The sequence below is a fragment of the Triticum dicoccoides genome, chromosome 5B (genome assembly GCF_002162155.2).
Source record: "Triticum dicoccoides isolate Atlit2015 ecotype Zavitan chromosome 5B, WEW_v2.0, whole genome shotgun sequence".
Lineage (NCBI taxonomy): Eukaryota > Viridiplantae > Streptophyta > Magnoliopsida > Poales > Poaceae > Triticum > Triticum dicoccoides.
The window spans coordinates 171,405,507-171,422,556 of NC_041389.1; the positions used below are offsets into that span (position 1 = coordinate 171,405,507).

A 17,050-nucleotide genomic window follows, 5' to 3' on the forward strand; every position below is an offset into this window, starting at 1 on the left:
CGGGCCCTCTCTATAGAGGTAATACCCTACTTCCTGCCTAATTAATCTTGATGATATGAATATTAGAAGAGTTAATCTACCACGAGATCGTAGAGGCTAAACCCTAGAAGCTAGCCTATGGTTATGATTGTTGTTGTCCTACGGACTAAACCCTCCAGTTTATATAGACACCGGAGGGGCTAGGGTTACAATAGAGGCAGTTACAAAGAAGGAAATCTACATATCCAAATTGCCAAGCTTGTCTTCCACGCAAAGGAGAGTCCCATCCGGACATGAGACGAAGTCTTCAGTCTTGTATCTTCATAGTCCAACTGTCCGGCATAAGCATATAGTCCGGCTGTCCGAGGACCCACTAATCCAGAACTCCCTCAGTAGCCCCTGAACTAGGCTTCAATGACGATGAGTCCGGCTAGCAGATTGTCTTCGGCATTGCAAGGCAGGTTCCTTCTCCGAATACTCCAAAGAAGATCTTGAACACAAGAATCGTGTCCGACTCTGTAAAACAAATTCCACATATCACCGTAAAGAACACAATATTCCACGAATCTAATCTGCTGACAACCTTTCCATAGCGTGACATCACGCCATGGCCCCGTATTTATTTAAACCGTTTTTCTCAACCTGCTACTGCACATCTTGCGAGGCGGTTTCATAGGCACGTCTTATCGAAGCAGAGATCGTGTCCCCGTATCATGGGATACTCATCAAGGTGTGGGTAACCCAACCACACCATCAACACGGTGCTTGAGGAATAAGCGAGTTCCCACGGCAAGTGGGGAGGCGCATGGTTTCTACCGCCTTTATAAAGAGACTAGTTGACCCGTTGCGCCAAATGGCGCACAGACCTGCTGAAGACTTGTTGTAGATGAAAATAGCTTCATGCTGCAAGAACCTTCAACTAAATCTGCTATTTTTTAAATATGTTTATTACGTTGTTAAATAATAGTATGGGAAAAGAAAAACTTTGCATAATATGCATATGTTCAGTTTGAAAATATGGGCACTATGATGAGAGTAAAGTTGGCATGGTTGTATTTTTTTAGCAAGTTTGGAAACATGGTTATCATGATGAAAAACCTGGCCATGCATATTTTTCCTACAAAAAAAGAGGAAAAAAGATAAAAAAAACCTAAGAAAAAAACATGTCTTTGTTGTGCATATACGGAGATATAGGGATCAGGAGGTATTAGGATAGCCCATATGTTATTTAGCTCAACCCACATAGAGCGATGCATGTGGCCCGTGAGTAGGGGGCGGAGCCAGCGAAGACTGTCTATCCCCTTCCTTTCTTTCTCAGTTCGTCATCTAGGTAACAAAATGGCACAGAGACCCATTGAATCCATGTTCAACATGAAAAGAATGTTTTAGTTGTTTTAGTAGCGGGCAAGCATATATGATAACAAATTTAACCCCCTTTAATAAAAAAATATTGACTTGTCATCTACAATGAGATATACCTACACATTTTAATTTGATAGTAGTCCCATTTCAAGACCATGTCATGTTGAAAAAATATGTATTTTTCAGTAATCTCCCGTTGCGCCAAATTGTGAAGAGACCCACACCATACGTGCTTTGAAAATATTCCATTTATCAGTATTGAGCAAGCACATATGGTTACTATTCTAACCACTATATAAACAAAATGAACAAGGGCTTGTATAAGGGTACCCAAAGTTAAAAGGAAAAAAATGTTGTATGTGTTGTTTTTCTGTTGATTTGGGTCTTGGAACATCTGAATAGGCAAGCACAGTATTTCAAGTAAGAAAATGTGAAACATTGCTTATAACTTGCCTCATATACATGATAGTTTTAGGTCATACAAGCAGTGGGGAAAAGAAAAGCAGTCTATATGTGATGAAGCAAGCCTAAGTCAAATAGGTAATGCCCGTACAACCAAATTCATTACAATGGATGGATTTCGGTCCTAAAACTGAAAAGTAAATATGCATAACAGAAGTGAATCGTAGAACATGGTTTATACACAACACAATAGTCTTCCTATGAGTACAGCTTCTACCACACATCGCCTGTAAACAAAAGAAAAGATAACAATACCATACTCAAGTTGACCAGTGCAAAGCTCGCTATAAAATAGAAACTTCAAAAACCATATCAGGTAATATGTTGATAGGATTTAGAAAACAATGTCCGGAAAACAAAAATATTTCTCAGTATATAGTAGGAAATCATGCATGCAGCAATCATGTACATAGGTGTTCTCATCAATGAACTAACATCAAGCAGAAAAACTAAAAGGCGCCATTCTAGGAAAGTCTGTATATTCTACATGCATCGACCACCACAAAACTGAAACGGAAAGCAATATTATTAATCAACAAAAAACAAAAATATTTTTTTCAGAATCCATGAGAACGAATGGAGTGGAAACAGAAAATATTTATAAATCTTTGAAGGATACGAAAGAACTGCAATATTATAGGCTAACGGAATTGATCTTTTCCAGAGAAGATCTTTGCTAGAAGGAAAAAAACAGGTTTAACCTTGGAAGAGGATTATATTTGTTTATGGTGCAATGTAGCTTGCTAGCATTATGCAATGCAATAAAGGAGAAACTACTCTATTAACGGCAAATTATACAGTGATAGGTGGTGTTGAAAACAAAACTGATATAAAATGTACATGCCAATGTATCTTAATCATAGCAAACAACAAACATCCAACAATGAGAAAATGCATACCACATACCAACAGCCAACAATAAGCACATGCATCACCCGTTGTAGCGAAAACAGACTCATCCCGTTGGAGAGAAGCATGGTGGAGAAAATCAAAATCCGCCAGAATCAAAAAGAAATCAAGCACGCATTACACATAAAACATTTACCCTAAGTTCATGCATTAGTAAAATGAGCGAGGGCACCACATTTTCTAAAACTATAGTTTAAAGTTAGCAATCTGAACATATACACATATCCTAGGTGCGAAGAGTATCTTAACCACGGCTCTGGTTTTAGCTGAAACTTGCTTTTTTTAGATATAGCAGTACATAAAAACACAATGAACATCTGAATAAGAATTTATTCTTCTGAAATTAATATGGCATGGGACTGCTATGGACAATGATGGAACATTTATGGTGACATAGTTTTCAGAAATCTTTTTCATTGTCATAGTGGATCTTAGGAAAATGGACTTTCAATCAACTTCATAGTGGATCTTAGGGAAAAATTTCCTATGCCACTAATTAAAAATCCTATTATACAACACCGACAAGTGCGACCATGTTTTCATCAAAACAGTATTACCAATTCTTTTGGTTGCAATGAAACACCGAAACCTGGCTCGAGTACATTTGAACAATAACATTGTCGGCTATTTACATACCTGTAAAATTACATACTCATATATCAAGCTTTCAAAGTATAAGTATTTTTCAGGTCTGGACAGATTCAAGCGAGTGAAAGAATATTATCCTTTTTAGTTAAAATTAAATAGCTTAATCTTCTATCAGATTTACATGGGCCTTAGGGTATAGAACAGACTTACAGTTGGATAGTAATTCGTGAAAACAGAGTAACCAGTGATAATCAAATCCATTACTGCATCAAAGGTACTTTTTTCACGAGATCATGCCATAAAGGCATTCCAGATTTGCAGAAGAAAGGTAGGAAACTCCTACAAAGCATCAAGCAAAACACCCAGATTCAGAGCAGTTGGGAACGAATAAATTCAGAAATAGATAATTAGTAAACATTGAGATTGCACGTGTTCTATTGCTACCTGCCTTCTCTTGTTAAGTAACTCATTCAAAGACAGATAGTAGCTCAATGATTAGTAGGTGGTGGTGTTCTAGATGCTCGTCCCTTCTCACCTTGGGCTCTCTGAATAAGTGATTATGTATTACCAAATCCAATGATTGCTAGCTCCATGAAGATCACACCTGTACCACTGCAAGCAAGAAGGTCAGCTGTTAGATCTATTTGTCCATACAAGATAGGAGTAGGAATACATGCATATCCTGCTATATGTCATTCAAAATTTCATTTTTCGAATATGCTAGCCTGCTAATTGCATTGGGACAAATTTGTAGAAGAAGCTAATCAGGGCATCTCCAATGCAAGAGTGTTTGTTCGGCGCTTAGGCAATAAAAAATAATAATAACGGAAGTAGCATCGATCTACCAGCCTACTTAAGTGAGTTTCATAGTGGAGTGTTCCTTGCAGTTGAGGAGCACACCACGGATTCTTGGTCATTCAAATAAAGAGCTTTTTCTCACTTACTCTATTATAATGTGATGGCTAGATCACGCACTAAGTGTGTTGAAAAGAGAAGTTATTTTGCAGTCAAAATAAAAAAACACGAGTAATCCAAACCAAACCAAGAGCACATTCTAAGTATGTGTATGTAACGATACAGAGGCGTTATTAATTCAGAAGTAACCTGAATAAGTTGTTGCATATTTCTTCTAAGGGACAATTGTTTACATATTTCTTCTATATCCATTGCTCTCTGCTGTCACGATTAGAATGGCGAACAAAATAATTCGTAGGCATTGATATTAGTGACTTTCTTGTTGGTAGACATAAAATGAAATCCAAAGAGAGCATAACGGTAATGTTATAGCATATATCTGTACTGTAAGTAACAAAAGAGTAGTCTCTTTCCTTTTTTCAACATAACACAGTCTTGATCCCCATTGTCTTGGCTGAATCGAGAGATGGATGAGGAGGAGGACGATGGCGCGAGGAGAGAAGAGGAGGACCAACCGGTGACCATCTGGTTCAAGTTAGCCATAGAAGCAAAGAAACTTTCTGGCAACTTTATTATAAGCCAATTACTCATCAATATTGCCTGAAAACAGTAATAGTAATACTCGTAAGGACTGATCAAAATAAACAAATTACCAGATTGACTATCATTCTGCAATACAGGTGGTGTCAACCCAAAAGGTCCTGCACCATGGCCATGTAGAATATATGTAAGACGTCGCAATTTCACATGGATGGCTATATGAAAATACACATGTCTTTGGTTGGTGAGTGCATGAAAGACTTACTGCAACACGAGGCAGAGCACCAGCAATTTGAGATTGCTGGTACTTCAATATTGTCCAGTCAAATACATAGTCAAACTGAAAACCTGCAAGGCATTATTCTGATGAACCTTACGGCTATAACCTTTAAAGCATTTTGGATGTTGGTACTTCAATAATACACAGAATGCAACAGGTTTCGATCAAGTATAGACGAGGGAAGTTAATATCTCGTAGATTTAAGTATGAAGAGGAAAATAATACTTCCTAATCCTCTTCAAGAATGAAAACAAAATCAAACCTTCATGGATAAAGAGGTCACGTAACAGTCGCTTAAGGTAGGAATAATCAGGCTTGTCATCAAACGGAAGCAAGCGACAATAACCATAATGGAAATATGATGTGAACTCAGTAGGATACCCATGACACAGAGCCTGAAAAATAATCAGAACATTATAACCAACCTAGATATACAGGGCGGAGTGCCAACAACCAGTACACGCATTATAACTACCAAGTACCTCAATTGATGTTGCAATTTTTTCTCACTGATCTTCGCATACTTTTGCTTCCTCGTTCCTGCTTTCAGACCTTACCAAGGAAGGCTGAAAAGAAAACAATGTTACATCTGATTCATTAATATATCTTACACAACACACAATAAGAATGCAGAAAATAAACCAACCTTCCCCTTATGAAGTACATGAGTACATATCCAAGAGATTCCAAATCATCTCTTCAACTTTGTTCTAATCAACACAAAAAGAATTGACACATCTCGTCAGTGGAATAAAGTTAGAAGTTATTGTACGCCTTTTTTATGTGTCCATCATAGTTCAATGCATCACAATAGTTTTCATTTGCTATCATATTTAGTTTTTATTAACCATTGTGGATTGTATCATGTTGCATGTAGTACACCATAGACTCCGAAGCACAACAATGAAATGTGTGATTAACCATAGAGGATGATAATAATAATAAAAGAGACACATTAGCTAAAACAATAAATACAGACATCACATAATCGTTGTATTTATCAGTGGCAAACAAGGAGAACTATTCAAGGAAATAAACCAACCAAATCAGTGGCGTGGAAGGCTAAAGATAACATGGTGAAGAAAAAACATGGAAGCAAGATGGGATGACATCTAAGTCAGCATCCAAATGCACACACACCCACAAAATTCATGCATACTAACTTACCAAGCTAGGAAAGCAATAAGGCCTACAGGGCACATAATATATGGAATACCAAGGAAATCAGTAGGACAAACTTGGCTTTGGCAACGTCTGAATTTACACCCATTTACAATGTTACTGAATGAATTTTGTAAATCCCACAAAAAGGGCTTTGGTGACGTCTGAATCTACACCTACAGAGCACATGGAGGTTTCAGGTTCAAGCCAGGGGGTAGAAGTGCAATACCAGGTGATGACGGGAGAGTGAGAGATGGTGGGGGGCTCACATACACTCCTGCAGCCGTGAAGACACCTTAAGGATGGTGCTAGGGTCTGCCGCGGCCCAGACACGAAGGACGGTGTCAAGCCGAGCCGACTACCTGGCTGGCATCTGCTCCTCTCTGTTTCAGCCCCTCCTCCGGGCTTCTCGAGACGAGGTCTCTCCTCCTCACGTGTCTTCCTCGCAGCCTGAGCAGATGAGAATCTCGAGCAGCAAGGGACGGAGGATGAACTGGGGAGACAGTGGAGAAGGTTGGCGCGAAAGGAAACTGGCGACCTGCACGGACAGAGTCGGTGGACGGAGGAGCATAGTAGTCGATCGCGGGCGAGGCAAAGACGAGCGCGTCGGCCGACAGGCGGCATGCGCTGTCCCCCTGGCGAAGGAAGAGCGGCACGAACTCCTCCACGGAGGGGTTCAGCTTCTTGAACAGCTCCTCCAGCTTCCTCACGTCACTCTTGTACTCCCTGACCTCGTCCTTCCTAGCCTTGGCCGCCGCCGCCCCGCCCGTGGCCAACCTCGTCCTCCCTGGCCTTGGCCGCCGCCACCCCGCCCGCAGCCGCCGCATCGGCCCTCTCCGCGCCCGCCCCGGCCGCCGCCGGCACGGCGTCGGCGCGGATCGGGCCCTCGTCCGCCATGGAGGTCGGATGGAGCAGGGGCAAAGACCACGGTATCGTAGGAAAGGGACCTAGGGTTTGTGGCGGCTGAGGGAGAGAGATCGAGGAGGGAGGGAGGGCTGCGGAGTGCGGGCGATTTGACTGGGCCGAGGGGCTTTCGACGGCAAGGTTACCCACGCCCCCGCAAATGGCGCGACGTGCACGCGGCTTGCGGGGAGAGGGTGCACTCGCACCTCGAAATGGCTTACCCAGCCAATAGGCACAGAATAAGAGCTCATCGGTCATTGGCCATGCAAACTTACACGGTCAAAACCAACAGCGAAAACAGCAAGCATCTAACGGTCGAAACAAAGTCGAAGACTAGTCTGACCACGATCAAACGGCCATCAAAGGAAGCGATCGGGGGAGCCTTCTCCATGCGAGTTGGCTAGCCTCATTATTGTTTTAAATAAGGATTCCCCTTTTTCACCCACGCCTTCTTCTTCCTCTGCTCATCCATTCTCGAGCTCCAACGCCCAAGTATTCACCTTCTCCGCACACAAAGGCCCTCCGAAAATGTCCGGATCGGGAGCAGGAGGCAAGTGGATGGCCTCTACCGTTCGGGAGAAGGACATCAAGAAACTTCGGCAGGCCGGGTATCTGGCCAAGAAAATCAGCCACCGCCTCCCGGCGGTGGGACTGATCGTCCCTACTCCGGAACCCCACGAGAGGGTTGTATTCCTTCCTCATTTTGTCCGCGGACTAGGGTTTCCCCTCCACCCATTTGTTCGCGGCATTATGTATTACTATGGGATCGATTTTCATGATCTATCCCCCAATTCCTTCCTCAACATCTCGACATTCATCGTCGTGTGCGAGGCCTTTCTCCGCATCCCCCCACACTTAGGCTTATGGCTGAAGATTTTCAATGTGAAACCCAAGGAGGTCAGCGGAGAGCGCACTGAGTGTAGAGGAGTCATGGTGAGCAAGATGCCCAACGTCACATGGCCCTCAGGTACCTTCAATGACTCCGTCAAGGGATGGCAACAACGGTGGTTCTATATCACTGAGCCACGCGGCACAAAATGGGCCGCAGCTCCCGAATTACGATCCGGAGCTCCACTGCGGCTTACGTCTTGGCCCAAGAAGGGCCTGAACTGGTCTTCGCCTGATGAGTTGTCGGTGCTCCAGACGCGCGTCAAGGGTATGGAAGACAAGAATATCAAACTTGTCAATGTGGTCCAGGTGATGTTAGTTCGCCAGATTCTCCCTTGCCAACATAGGGCTTGGCATTTATGGGAATACGACCCGGCCAAGCACCAGACCCTACTAGGGTTCTTCGACACATCGCACGAAGACATCTGGAAAGTGCTTTTTAAGTCCGGCAAATCGTGGCCGGACTCAGCTGAGGACCGCGGGTATCAACTGTCCCTACCTGCGAGTTTGGTAAGTCTCCGTATGTTGGCAAGTCACATGCTTTATCTGTATAATCCAAGGGAAACGTTCAATGTATTTTTCCACAACTCTCCTAGGGCTGGACGAAGAAGGCAGGGCGGATCTACTGCCCGGCCCCGCTGCCGGAAGAACCAGCCGGCCCACTTCTGACAAAGATGCTGGTCCCGACGCCTTACAAGGCGCCGAAGAAGAAAACCGAAAAAAGAGGTTAAAGAGACCAGGGGCGCTCGTCTCGCCGAGGAACTTTGGACACAGTATCCAAAGACTCCGAGGCCCGCTCTTCCTCCAAGGAGGACGAAGAAGAGGCGGAAAGCCAATCCTCCCCAGTGAGGGGAAGAAAGAAAAGGATGGCCTCCACACACTTGGAGGCTGAATCGCCTAAGAAAGGAAAAACTCCCCTTCCGGAGGAATCCGCCACCGCTACCGACAGCAGCCCGGAGTGGGATCCCAGGGACTAGCCTCTGGTGAAATTGTGAGTATATAAAACACGGACACGTTTGTGCATCCAGACTTACTATTGTATGACGTTTAATCATTGAGCCACACTTTCTTGCAGTCCGCGCGAGGTCCCGCGCCAAACAATCCTCATCGGAGGATTTATTGGCTCGGATGCTATGGACAGCGGGACACCCCAGAAGGCCCCTTCCCCAAAAAAAGTGCACGACACCGAGGCATCATCCCAGAGGGACCCAGGCCAAGGAGGGGGTGAAAAGACCGTCAAGGCGGCGCCAGGGGGTCAAATTTTGGTGGGCCGACACACGGGAGAAAAGGCTCCCATGGACACTGATGGCGGGGGCTATCTCGAATTCGGCCCCCAGCCGGACATTATTCCGGAGACCGATACGGCTCCGGAATCAGGCAGGCAGCCTCCCTCGATAGGAAGGGGTGCGCCTGTTCCACTGGCAACCTTTGCCCAGCCAGAGGTGCCGGATACTTTATCAGCGGCGCTGAAGAGCGCCTCCATCATTGAGGAGAACCGTGCCCTTACGGGTGCGTGATTGAGAAGATTCAGTCAGCCGAGAGCGGGCTAAATGAAGCGTGCATTAGCCTGATAACGGGCTTTGAGGTATGTTGTTAGGTTTCAAAGAGTGTTATAGTATAGGTAGTAGCCCCTGATACACTGTTCGTTGTTTGAAAGAAAGAACCGGGCAAAGGATAAAATACACGATCGCAGGAGACTCACCCTATGGCACCTCTCCCTCTTTTTTATTTATAAGCAGGCGTCTGTAGCGAATGCCGCCTCTCATACTGCGGAAGTCTCCGGACTGAAGCAGAGTATGGAGCGGGACGAAGAAGAACTTGGCCAATTGAAAAAGCAGTTGGAGGATAACCAAGGTATGCAAAAAACCTTGTTCATGTTCAGCGCGAATGAATAACTGACTATGATGAAAATATTTTCATGATGTGCTCTAGGGGCGACGACCGAAGTCAAGGCTCTTAAGAAGGCTATGGCTGAGGCTGAGAAGAAGGCAACAGCAGAGTAGGCTCTTCGTGAAAAGCATGAGGCCAGGGTTATTGAAGCTAAGCAAGAGCTCCAAGAGGCCGTGAAGAAATGCGAGACCTTGGAGCAGAGTTTAACAGAGAAAGAATTCAAACTCACCAAGGCTCGTCAGGCCGCACGTGATGCCTGGGGGGAAGCCCAAGGCGCCCGGCAGGAAATCTAGGAGGCGAGGAAGATCGCGGTGGGTAAGGCTTTATCTATGCAAAGCAAATATTGGAAGGGAGAAAATCACGTTACTAATTTGAATTCAGATTTCTCCAGGGGTATTTGCGGAGCTGCCGCGTAGCATATCTGATGCCGCACAATTCTACCAAGCCGAAGAAAGGAGCACTGCGGAGAAGCTCTTTTGGTCGCAGTATCTGGCACCACAGTATCCAGTGCCCTTTGCCGATCAACCGAAGCAGGTCATTGAACTGCATAAGGCGGCGGAACTAGCCATGAAGGATTTAATTATCCGGCTATGGCCTGCCGAACTGATTCCCAGCAGCTACTTCGGGCTCGTGAAACGGCTGGTAAGTGCCTGCCCTCGACTTGAATTCATCAAGCGGTCGGTCTGTATGGAGGGTGCGCGAATGGCCTTCGCCCGCGCGAAGGTGCACTGGGCGAAGATGGATGCTGAAAAGCTGATGACCCAAGGACCGCCTGAGGTGAAGGAGCACCGCAAGCCCGAGTTATATTATGATAGTGTCCTAAAAGGATGCCGTCTTGTAGCGGAGAAATGTGCCAAGGACATTATATTCCCATGAATACATTCATGTTGTCCTATGTAATGTTTGAACAAGGTCATTTAAATGATATAATGCTTGTTATTTTGGAAGTTTTACCTCCTTTGCGGCCATTTTATATATTAACCCTGAGAGTTGGCTAGTCGTCGGCTTCTGCCCCCATGTAGGAAATACGGGGGTGTTCGGGATGAACCTGAGCACTCTTTACCCCAGTTTTGAGTCCTTGATGGAGGTGTTCAGCGCAACGAACCAGGCAGTTTGACAAGAGAAAGGTAGGCGCAGCCCCTGGTGTTTGGAAGACCGCACTAGGGGCTCTATAAGCACCTGATCGGAAGAGAAAGCCGATTCATCGCATGCTGCATTAGTTATCGCATAGTGCGGAAGAAATCCTTAAAGATTTTGCGACCTCTTGAACAGCTGACCAGCTCTCTCCATATCATGACAGTCAGTTTTCGGCTTTCTCTACTGAGGCGCTCATCCAGAAGAACCGGGATGCAATCGCAGTAGTTCTCCCTTTACTACCCTAGCCGATATAGAGCCGGGCAACCCAACTTTTGACCCAAGACATGATTCGGAGCCGATGCATATAATGCTACAAGTTCGAGGTGCCGAACGACCGTGAAGGTGTCCGAACTTTTATTGCCGTATTATGGGTACGATGAGGCCCCTGGCATATTAAGGCATATCGTAGTGTACGAATGCCATTTGACAAAGAGTATCAAAAAAGGAACTGCAAGTAAGCGTCATAAAAAGGCACACGTTGTAATTTGAATAATACGTCAAGGCGTACGAGTACAAGTAATGTGATAAAAAAGAAATATGACTTTAGAATCTGCTGAGATTGGGGGAGGGAGGCTGTGTGCGTATCCGGATTGTAGTCGGATGGTCATCGAGGGGAATATCTAAGGATTCCTTTACGCGTCTGAGTTGTTTCCCTCTGTGGTATGTTTGTCCCCTCATGGGTCTGGTCGCTGGTGATGGCCTACACAAAAGTGGACCTGCAAGGGAAATGCGAAAAAATGTTTGTGTGCCACGGAGCGGTTGAGCCGCATTGTGTGGCCTATCCTAGCTTTGCCTCTGTCTACTGTCGGAGTGTTTAGTTGAGCTCTTGACGAGCCGGGCTATCTTGCCACGAAGTAGTTCGGACTCGTTTGATGGTGTCCGGAAGCTTGGCTTTCGACTCAAGGTTCAATTGAAAGATGCCACTCTATGCTTCTACTATTAAGGCGGTGGTGTACTCTTCGGCACGGAGGGAGCGTACGGCCTTGCCATTAACTATTATGACGCCGCGTGGACCGGGCATCTTAAGCTTAAGGTAGGCATAATGTGGCACCGCGTTGAATCAAGCAAACGCGGTTCGACTGAGCAATGCATGATAGATGCTGCGAAAGGGGACGATGTCAAAGATTAACTCTTCGTTACGGTAGTTATCCGGTGGTCCAAAGACTACCTCCAGAGTGATGGAGCCTGTACAACGGGCCTCCACACTTGGTATAACACCTTTAAAGGTGGTTTTAGTGGGTTTGATCATTGAAGGATCGATACCCATCTTGCGCACTGTGTCCTGATATAGCAGGTTCAGACTACTGCCCCCGTCCATATGGACTCGTGTGAGGTGGAATCCGTCAATTATTGGGTCAAGGACTAGTGCGGCTAAATTGCCCTGACTGTTATTGGCCGGACGATACGTACGATCAAAGTGACCGGGCCGGACGACCATAGGTTATATTTTGGGGCGACTGGCTCCGTTGCGTCGACATACCTGAGTGTGCACATCTGCTCCCGCTTGGGAATATGGGTGGCGTTTATCATGTTCACCATTTTGATATGCGGGGGAAACTTCTTTTACCCTCCTGTGTTTGGTGGCAGGGGCTCCTCGTCGTCGTCATCGCTTTGCGACCCCTTCTCCTTTTTTTGGCACCTGATCTGCCGGCTTGTTTGAAGACCCATCATTCTTTGTTGGTGTGATTGGCTGGTGTTCCTGGGTGCCATGAATTTGGCATGGTCGGTCGAGTATACGGTCCAAACTGGACGTGCCCGGACTATTTCTTTTGAATTGTTTCTTCCTTTGACCAGTGGTAGAGCCGCTGAATCCGGCATTGACGGTCATGTCTTCGGTGTTGTCGCCATTATTACGACGCTTGTGTTTGCTGCGTCTGGGCTTGCCGTTGTTATCTCTTGGTTCAGAAGTCCCAGGCTTGCTTGAGATGGTGTTGCTACGAGCTAGCCAGGTGTCCTCGCCCGCACAGAAGCGGGTCATGAGTGTCGTAAGGGCTTCCATGGATTTCGGCTTCTCTTGGCCGAGGTGTCGGGCAAGCCACTCGTCACGGATGTTGTGCTTAAAGGCCGCTAGGGCTTCGGCATCTGGACAGTCAACAATTTGGTCCTTTTTAGTTAAGAACCGAGTCCAGAATTTCCTGGCTGACTCTCCGGGCTGTTGGGTTATGTGACTTAACTCATCAGCGTCCGGTGGTCGCACATAAGTGCCCTGGAAGTTGTCAAGGATTGCGTCTTCCAGGTTCTCCCAACTGCCAATGGAGTTTGTCGGCAGGCTATTCAGCCAATGTCGAGCTGGTCCCTTGAGTTTTACTGGGAGATACTTGATGGCATGCAGATCATCGCCGCGGGCCATGTGAATGTGGAGAAGGAAATCTTCGATCCATACCGCGGGGTCTGTTGTTCCATCACATGGTTCGATGTTCACGGGTTTAAACCCTTTTGGGAACTCATGCTCCGTTACTTTGTCAGTGAAGCATAGGGGGTGTGCGGCGCCTCCATGCGGGCTACGTCGTGACGTAGTTCCACGAGTTTGATCTGCTATATTCGGCCCGGCCGGATTTGTATTTAGTATATCCGGCGTGGCGGTCATCGTCATGCATTGGGGCGCGCCCCCGTGATCTGTAGATCGATCTTGACTGTCCTGCTTTGTTTTCCAATTCGTCTCACAGGTCCTGCGTGTAGCCCCGGGCCTTCGTGTTTTTATTTGTTTGCCGACGGGGTGCGGGCTGGTGTTCGGGCTGATACGCCGCTTTGTCTTGGCCACGAGGTGGCTGGTCAGCCGCATCCTGCGCTGGTAATGTGGGCTATAGTGCCTCATCCTCGAATTGAGGTAACAACTTGCGCCTCGGGTAGCTTTTGGTTGGTGCTCGAGTCCATATTCCTCGGCTGCCAGGACCTCAGTCCATCTAGCAGTTAGCAGATCTTGATCAGCTTTAAGTTGCTGCTATTTTTTCTTCAGGCTTTTTGCAGTGGCTATAAGTCAACGCTTGAAGCGCTCCTGCTCGACGGGATCCTCAGGCACGATAAATTCTTCATCGCTGAGGCTCACATTGTCTTCGGAGAGGTGCATGTAATTTTCATCCTCCAAGTCTCCATTCATTGCATGTTCATCAGGGCTAGCTTGCCCATCCTCCCGTCTGGCTTGCTTGAAGCTTGGATGGGTGGGGTTGTTTTCGTCTTCGGCATCATTCGGAGTGCTATTGTCCCTTGTGCCGGTATCACTGTTTTTGCTATGGCGGGATTTAGAGCGGCGCCGCTGTCGTCGGCGCTTGGTTTGCTTCTCAAGTGGATCATCCTCCGCTGTATCCTTTTGACCCTCGCCATTGTCTTCTTTGGGTGTGTCCACCATATATATCATATGATGAGGTGGCAGTCCATTGCCCTGTGGGCGGTGGTTCCTGTTCTTCTCCGGCATCGTCATCCATATCGTTGATGTCTTCGGAGTCGAAGTCAAGCATGTCGGTTAAGTCGTCGACAGTGGCTATTAAGTGGGTGGTGGGTGGGTAACGAATTTCTTCGTCGTCCGCTTCCCACTCAAGCCGGATCTAGTTCGGCTAAGAGTCTCTTGATAGGGAGAGAGATTTTAATGAGTTTAGCACGTCGCCCAAGGGCGAGTGCTGAAAGATACCCACGGAGCTAAACTCCATGATCGGTGCCCAGTCAGGTTTGGTGGGCACGGATGCACGCGGTTCGGAGCCCCTGGCGGAGACGAATCTGAGGGTCCGAAGACACAGACCTCCTTGGAGGTGAGATCTGTGTTCGGCTCTATCGGCGCTAAGTGTGCGGCCTCCATGGCGGGGTCCATCCGCCCATCCTCGGATGGCACGATCTGCTCCAGATTTAAAGCCAGGGCAGCTGCAGGTGCGATCTCCTGAACACCGTCTGATGACAGATCTAAGTCATGCTCATCGCGGCTGTAGGACGCACCTGTCATGGGCTCGAATCCGTCAAAGATCAAGTCTCCGCGGGTGTCGGCAATGTAGTTCAAGCTTCCAAACCTGACCTGATGGCCAGGGGCGTAGCTATCGATCTGCTCCAGATGGCCAAGTGAGTTGGCCCGCAGTGCGAAGCCGCCGAATACGAAGATCTGTCTAGGGAGGAAAACCTCACCCTGGATTGCATCGCTATAGATGATTGAAGGAGCCATCAAGCCTTATGGTGACGACACAGTGGAACTCTCAATGAAAGCACCAATGTCGGTGTCAAAACCGGCGGATTTTCGGTAGGGGGTCCCGAACTGTGCATCTAAGGCTAATGGTAATAGGAGGTGGGGGACACAATGTTTACCCAGGTTCGGGCCCTCTCTACGGAGGTAATACCCTACTTCTTGCTTGATTGATCTTGATGATATGAGTATTACAAGAGTTGATCTACCATGAGATCATAGAGGCTAAACCCTAGAAGCTAGCCTATGGTTATGATTGTTGTTGTCCTACGGACTAAACCCTTCGGTTTATATAGACACCGGAGGGGCTAGGGTTACAACAGAGGCGGTTACAGAGAAGGAAATCTACATATCCAAATTGCCAAGCTTGCCTTCAACACAAAGGAGAGTCCCACCTGGACACGGGACGAAGTCTTCAGTCTTGTATCTTCATAGTCCAACAGTCCGGCATAAGCATATAGTCCGGCTGTCCGAGGGCCTCCTAATCCAGGACTCCCTCAGAACCCACCTGGGAGCGAGAAGATCTCCGTAGAGACCACCCAAACCGTTTTGCTGACCAACCCGAATCTCAAGGGCGAGATAGATCTTAAGGGGGGGTAGGTTTGTAACATCCCAATTTTCAATTTGGATGTTATACATAGATCATCATATGCATATCATATTTATTCTTGCATTTTGTTAAGATCCTAGAAATCTTAAGCAACTCAAGGACCCAAGGAGAGAGTTGGAGGTTTCACAAATTTCATATTTGAAATTCATTTCAAATTGGAAGAAAGGATCAAATTGATTTTATTATTTTTCTCTCTAATTATTTCATTATTAAAAGTATATGAGAGAAGATAATATGACTTCTTCAAACTAAGAGAAATACTGGAGAAAGAATTTTAAAATCAAGTTATGATTTATTTGGTATTTTAATTGCTATTTTATTTGAATTAGTAAAATATGCATTTTTGAAAATTGCATTTTTAGGCCAGAAAAATGTTCACTTTGTTCTATATATTTTATTTAGACGGTGAAAATTGTTTTTGGCATTTTTAGAATTTTTATTATATTCTTATTAGGATTTTTTCTTTCAGGTGAAATTATTTAAAAAAAAACTTTGTCGCCCGACTGGGCTGAAGGCCCAGCCGCGCCGCCGCCTTCCCCCGCAGCGGGAGTCCGCCCCGCCGCCGTCGGCCGAGTACGACGCGGGCACGCCTCCGGAGACCGGCCCCTTCCCCAAGACGAGGCCGAGCCCCCCTTTATATAGTGTGCTGCCCTGCCGCCTCTCCTTCATCTCACCGCCGCCGTCGCCGCCCATAACAGTAGCAGCAGCAGCCGCCGCCGCCGCCCCGTCGCGCCGTCGCCCCGCCACTGACGCCCCATCGCGGGAGCCGCCGAATTCCGCCGCCGCCACCGTTGACCCCGTCACCGCCGCTGACCGGTAAAAAGGGACCTCGGTTTATACGGCTTAGTAGATCTAGATCGGTTTTTTAGGTTTTCTTATTTAACAAACGTCCGTTCGTTCGTTCTAACAAACGCTTTTCGCCGGTTAAGTTCAGCTAGCGAACGTTCGTGCCGTAGGATTTTTACTCGTTTATCCAAATTAGATGAAACCAGCGCCTAAATCTCCGTATTGTTTTGTTCTTTCCAGCTAACCAACTTGAACATGATTTTGATATGGTAAAAATTGAGTTTTAGTCCAGATTAGTAAACGATCTTGTTTCGTTCGTATTTTGAGTTTCGTTGCTCCGTTTGAGTTGAATATTTTTGCAGATCGTAGCTAATCACATGTAACTACCGTTAAGATCTAATCCACATGATGATATTGCTGTTAGGTTTAACTTTTGTTAGTTTAAACCGTTTGCTTGTTTTGTGTTCGATTTGGATCT

General features: G+C 46.3%; 1 long non-coding RNA gene across 7 annotated transcripts; it reads right to left on the bottom strand.

The window, feature by feature from the left end:
- Nucleotides 1-447: 447 nt before the first annotated feature.
- Nucleotides 448-7,270, bottom strand: LOC119307991. Of its 7 annotated transcripts, none has more exons than XR_005149685.1 (8): nucleotides 5,682-7,270; nucleotides 5,518-5,601; nucleotides 5,298-5,430; nucleotides 5,021-5,103; nucleotides 4,405-4,916; nucleotides 3,745-3,912; nucleotides 3,511-3,639; nucleotides 448-495 (listed from the first exon to the last, which is right to left on the bottom strand). It is a non-coding gene; the product is annotated as an uncharacterized LOC119307991 (long non-coding RNA). The 7 variants fall into 7 exon arrangements; XR_005149684.1 differs by lacking the exon at nucleotides 448-495 and having other exon boundaries at nucleotides 1,756-3,639; nucleotides 5,682-5,745; nucleotides 6,470-7,270; XR_005149683.1 differs by lacking the exon at nucleotides 448-495 and having other exon boundaries at nucleotides 1,756-3,639; nucleotides 5,682-5,745; nucleotides 6,466-7,270.
- Nucleotides 7,271-17,050: the final 9,780 nt, after the last annotated feature.